We start from the raw sequence: 6,873 nt of genomic DNA, 5'->3' as shown, positions 1-6,873 counted from the left end.
TAAAACAATATTTCTTCATATCGCATGACTTCATTAGGTCATTCCTACAGCTGAATGGATTGTATGTCCCCATGAAACAACACGGCAGATTTTACATACAGTGTTAACCAACTTTTATGTCACATGGTTTTTCATAGATGTATATGTATTCCAATTAAAGGGGTGGTTGATCATGATTTGACTTTTCTAACTGTAGTTAGTGTGTAATGTTGCTGTTTGATCATAAACAACATCTGCAAAGTTACGACGCTCAAAGTTCACAGCAAAGGGAGAGATTTGCTTTTAAAGAAATCACTGTTTAAGGACTACAACAAACGGCTGGTAGAGACTACACCACACTCCTCCCGTTAGTGACATCACCAACCTTATAATTTACATAAACCCCGCCCCCTGAACACGGTTTATAGATTATCATGACAGAATATGCTAATCAATGACTATAAGATAACTACACATCAGCTTCATAAATTCATCAACTAACCGTTCAGAAATGTCCTGTTGCTTCTACATGTTTCACTTCTTCTCGAGTCTCTCCATCATTCTGACTCCGGTTTGAACATAAAAGGCTAAAAGTTGTTTAAATTTTCAGTGTGTGTGTGTGTGTGTGTGAGGTAAAAGGACACAATCTGTTGAAGCTCCGCCCCCTGTGCTGGGAGCAGCAGCTCATTTGCATTTAAAGGGACAGACACAAAACGGTGTGTTTTTGCTCACCCTCAAAAAGTGACAATTTTAACATGCTATATAACACTATCTGTGAGGTATTTGAGCTAAAACTTCACACACACACACTTTGGTGACATCAGAGACTTATTTTACATCTTGTGAAAAGGGCATTATACCACCCCCTCAAAACAACCTCATAACATCTAGTACCATACGAATAATTAAATGTTTTTTGAATGTGTAAATCTATTAAATTAGTGTATGGCCCTCGAACCGTTCCATTGGTGCTTCTTGCCCTTTAAATCTTAAGCGTCACATGTCTTGCTTAGTGACATCATTTCCTTGAAGGGAAAGCAACTCCAAGAACAAAGTATATCTTTTATAAACTTTTCTCTTTTCCTAAGTTTCCTAAGTTTTAGAAGACGAACAGCGTAAATCGTGCAAGTCCACTTTATACTGGGCATGAAAACGTTTGTTTATTTTTTGAATAAATTTTATATGTCTATTAAAATTCTTCCTAAATGTAAATCTTCTGCTAGCGTGTTCTTTCTTAGCTAGTAATAGACTTTATAACTTAAAAAAGGTAAGTTGGGCAAACAGTTTCATAGAATGTGAATGTGCAGTCTGGAGTATTTGTCCAGGATTATTAGGTGATCTTAGCCTGAACTTGATGAGTGTGTTTTTGATATGTGTGGTCATTCTCCACTTCAAACCCTCAGCTGGAGCTTCTTCTCTGTGTGTGTGTGTGTGTGTGTGGATGTGACGGCACACACACCTGTCAAATCTGTTCCCACATATCTAAAACAAAATCTTGATTATGGGTTTATCATAGTGTTTTTGGATAAAGCAATCTATACACAGTGTTGCTGTGTCCAATCCAATAATGCGTCAGGAAAGAGATGGTCAAGATCACAGCTGACATCACTTCCTGTTCAGATGTCACATGGAGAAGAAGAACCGGGTGTCTGGCTAGAATGACTTCATCTCCCCCTGCTGGCCATATCTGCAACTACAGCCGAAAGACTGTCTGTCTTCACTACAGTTTTCCTGAACTGCTAAAACACTAATCTCCATTCTCTGAACCAAATCCTCAATAGCCTAAACCAATCTGTCGAATAAATCACTCTTTCTGCAAAACCTTAAACAAGTTCAGGCAGTTTGACACTGTTTGCAAATCTCATGCGCTCTTTTTGCAAAACTCTAAACACATTCTCACTCACTAAAACACAGTTTGCAGTGTGATGAGCTAGTTTTGCAGAACACTAAACACAGGAAAGCAAAAGTTGAGCACAACTGAAACACAGCTGTCATCGTTTACACACAACCATTCAAAACTGTTTACTTTTTTTCTAATGGGACAGAATATAAGCCAGTTGAAGATGCAGAGATGATGGCACGTCCATCAGCAGTGGAGGAAGAGTGCGGATACGAGGTGGTGGACGAAGAGGAAGAGGAGGCCAAGAGTAGGACCATGTTCTTGTCCATGAGGGAGAGAGGACAACGAGTTCAACATCATTCAACAGGTTCTCTGTGGCCACTATAATCACAACATTCAGAGAAGAGAACAGGGTTTTACGCTGTATTTTCATCATTTCAATGAGAATTGCCAGACCACACCACATCAGGGTGGAGGAACTGCTGTGTTCTCTCTTAGGGGCTGTTTACACCTGGCCACTTCATGCGTTTTCTCAGATGGGATAGCTATCCAGTTGTGAAAAGACCAGGTGTAAATGCCCTCTGAAACGCATTCGAGACGGATTTGAATCCGATCGCTCAAACCACTTCAGGAGGAGGTCTGGGCCGCATTCCTGACGAAACTGGACAAGTGTAAATGCATCTGGTTGTTGAAACCACATATGCAAATTGTACTCCTCCCAAAAATGCTAAAAAAATAAACGTGTGAGAGTGTGTTATAGGCTATGTAATGTTATAGCCCGATATGACGACGCTACTGGAACACGCATCACGGCAGATGAGAAGCTGAGCATCTCTTCATTAAGCCAACGTGCAAATCAAAGTGAAAGTAAGTCGCAGACGCTTAACACACAATCATCATCATTAAAAGTAAACAAACTAAATGATCTTACCAGGGCTGTTGCTGCTCTCTCTTATTGCGGTCTTTGATTTTTGAAATTTTAGCTGATGATCAATAAAATGCAGCTCATATCTGTTGCTGTCGGTGACGAGCCCTCCATTAAATCTGCATATAGCGCGGGAATTGAAGATCGGATTTAAATCTGTTTCGCAAAAACACATTTATGTGACCAGGTGTAAATGGAATCGTTTTGATAAATCAGATAGCTATCCGATCTGAGAAAACGCATGAAGTGGCCAGGTGTAAACAGCCCCTTAGTGTTGATATGGTCCAGAAACCAATGCAATCCAACTCTGTGAAATTCAGCAGAGTTATTGAGGACAATTTCAATTTTGAAGGAATCAACACTGACCGTGTTCTCCAACGTAACCGCACACGCATGAAGCAAGTACACAGATACCGCTTGACTTTGAGCGCAACTCTGAACGGGTCAAAGATGATTAGATTAGATTACAAAACTTTATTAATCCCTGTAAGGGGAAACACCACTGCACATTACAAAGAAACATTAAAAACAACAAGAATCAGTACATACAATACACAACTTCATTAAAAACACTGAGGCATTACTAATGAGCTTAATCACTTAATGAGCTTTTAAGTCCCCTAAAGATTCAGTGTAGTGGATGACCTTTGCCCTTGTTCTCTTCTCCACAGAGACCTCGAGTGAATCAGGATTAAGGCCAATAACCGAGCCAGCCTTTCTAATCAGTTTATTAATCGTGTTTTTATCATCTACAGTGATACTACATCTCCAACACACACTGACCATGATTCCCTGATAAACTCATGAAGAAGCCTCTTACTGACACCAGTAGAGCTCAGCTTCCTCGAGAAGAAGAGTCCTGATCGCGGCTTCTTACAAACAGCCTCACTGTTCTTCTTCCAGTTTAATTCACTGTCCAAATGGACAGAACTATCTCTATTTTCTGACCTTTAAAGGGGTGGTTGATCATGATTTGACTTTTCTAACTGTAGTTAGTGTGTAATGTTGCTGTTTAATCATAAACAACATCTGCAAAGTTACAACACTCAAAGTTCACAGCAAAGGGAGAGATTTGCTTTTACAGAAATCACTGTTTAAGGACTACAACAAACGGCTGGTAGAGACTACACCACACTCCTCCCGTTAGTGACATCACCAACCCTAGAATTTACATAAACCCCGCCCCCTGAACACGGTTTATAGATTATCATGACAGAATATGCTAATCAATGACTAGAAGATAACTACACATCAGCTTCATAAATTCATCAACTAACCATTCAGAAATGTCCTGTTGCTTCTATATGTTGTCACTTCTTCTTGAGTCTCTCCATCATTCTGACTCCGGTTTGAACATAAAAGGCTAAAAGTTTTTGATATTTTCAGTGCATGTGTGTGTGAGGTAAAAGGACACAAGCTGTTGTAGCTCCGCCCCCTGTGCTGGGAGCAGCAGCTCATTTGCATTTAAAGGGACAGACACAAAACGGTGCGTTTTTGCTCACCCTCAAAAAGTGACAAATTTAACATGCTATATAAAAATATCTGTGGAGTATTTTGAGCTGAAGCTTCACACACACACACACACTCTGGGGACATCAGAGACTTATTTTACATCTTGTGAAAAGGGCATTATACCACCGCTTTAATTATCACTGGTAATATCACTTATTTTTCTTCTAAAATCAACGATCAACTCCTTAGTCTTCTCCACATTCAATTGTAGGAAATTTTCATCACACCATGTAACAAATAACTCCAGCTCTCTTCTATAGATCTACGACATCAGTGTGTGCCAGAAACCCTCAGTGCCGTCCAGTTCTTCTAGCCTACAGTCACTGTAAATGTTGTAATGTTGTAGTGTGTGTAAATCAGGAGTGCATACAAAGACACAATTTTAAAAGTCTGTCTTTCAGGATCACTGAGTACAGTAAATGTTTTCATTTTTATTTACAGAGAGTGTTTGAACTGGATTCCATGCAGAGGCCCATGAGTGAATGTCAGGAGCGGACTGGCCATCTGGAGCACCGGGATGCGAAACGACCCCCATTCATCCCGAAATAAGTAATATAACCATTCCAATGACTCCGAAGCTGTTCAGTTAAGGTAAAAAAAGTTACTTAGTTCACCTTTAAAAGCAAATAAGTGACTCTAAAAAATCTAACACCCAGCAATGTGTAATTTCTTTGCATCTCCTTTCGAATACAACATTCAAATTACTAGACAAAAAATTATATCCTGAGAAAAGTGGATTTTGAGGGTTTTTCGCCATAGACCTCCATTCATTCTGCACTCGTCCTGTGAGCGCCCTCATGTGGAATCAAAGTGGAACTGCAACCATTTCAGAAGCCGGAAGTGTACTGAGAGTGAAACTTCTCGCCTTATTAGACATTCTCTCCGTTACTCCCCCTGGTGGAGAATGGGAATAATTTCCCCATGGTTAAATGGTTGCACTTATAATAAAAGCAAGATGCACCAGAGTTTGTTTAGCTGTTTCTGGTTACTCTCTTGCTTTACCTTTTTCTGCCTTTTCCTGATGGAGTCGTGTAGTTTGGGTCGCTTATTTGTCCAATCTCAGGTATGTGGATGGGTGTAAAGTGGTATGTGATTTTTTTTTTTTGTGTGTGTGTGTTATGTTGGTGTGTAACCTAAAGCCTGTTCTGCAGTCACTACAGTGCAGTGATGGCATGTTGCAGCATGCAGTCATTTCATATACGGTGTCCTGACACAGTGAGTATGATCTCTTTGGGGGATTCTTTTATGATTTAAAAAGTGCTTAAAGTGCAGGTTGGGGGGTGTGCCTAACAGTGTGTTTCCAGCTCGGAGCCGTGTAAGCGCATCTGTAATCAGCAGGAGACACGGACCCAAACTACGCTGCTGTTTTTGTCTCCCTTATAATTTTGCTGTGTTTTTTTTTTCTATTTATTTTTATGGAATTTGTAATTTAAGCGGGTTCTCTCTGGGACATCTGAAGGGGGGTATTTGGCCCACCTCCATTTGGGGTGTAGTGTTAAACACACTTGAGTGTGGATTTGTTTCATTGCCTTTGTAGTGCGGGACACTAGCGTGTGGGTGTAGTGAGTGATTATTTACAAGGTGGGTCAGAGATTCTTTCTCCTGTTAGTGTCTTCGATTAACCCCAGTCTTTATTTATTTTATTTTTTCTTTATTTTTCTTTATTTTAAATGCCTTCCTTTTTGTATTTACATGTAGGTAATTAAGAGGTAAATGTTTGGAAGGTATTTATTAGTGAATGTGGTGTTGTTTTTTTTCAATGTGAGAAGATTTTATGTAATAAGTTTATTTTAATTGTCAGAACTGTCTCAGTCCTCTTTGTGAAGAACGAACCTGTGTTGTCTGAGTATATCCTAACTCAACAACTAGTAAATTAAAATAATAAACCCTATTGAATTATATTGTTTTCATCCAAAAACGAGTTCCTTGTTTTATGTTTATCTTTAACTTAATAATTACATAATTTAAGATTTTGATGATACTCTAATGTTTAAAATTTGATAATTTGCATGTTATAGTGTTTGAGAGTGTTATAGTGTTCACACACACACACACACACACACACACACACACACACACACACACACACACACACACACACACACACAAACACAAACACACACAAACAATCTCCTCCTCATCCTCATAAAGCTCTGCTGACCTGCTCCCAGAAGATGACATGAGGCCTGTGGACATCAGTCAAGTGTAATGTCACCTGATAGCCTAATAGTGTGCCATGAGGATTCGTGTTAATGCAAAATAGTTTCAGTCTTGATTCAGGAGTTGTGCAGCTGAGTAGTGTAGTTTACTCTGGTGAGTAGTGTAGTTTACTCTGCTGAGTAGTGTAGTTTACTCTGGTGAGTAGTGTAGTTTACTCTGGTGAGTAGTGTAGTTTACTCTGCTGAGTAGTGTAGTTTACTCTGGTGAGTAGTGTAGTTTACTCTGCTGAGTAGTGTAGTTTACTTTACTCTGCTGAGTAGTGTAGTTTACTCTGGTGAGTAGTGTAGTTTACTCTGCTGAGTAGTGTAGTTTACTCTGGTGAGTAGTGTAGTTTACTCTGCTGAGTAGTGTAGTTTACTCTGCTGAGTAGTGTAGTTTACTCTGGTGAGTAGTGTAG

This window comes from Rutilus rutilus (genome assembly GCF_951802725.1).
Source record: "Rutilus rutilus genome assembly, chromosome: 17".
Lineage (NCBI taxonomy): Eukaryota > Metazoa > Chordata > Actinopteri > Cypriniformes > Leuciscidae > Rutilus > Rutilus rutilus.
Note: the sequence above shows the minus strand (reverse complement) of the source record.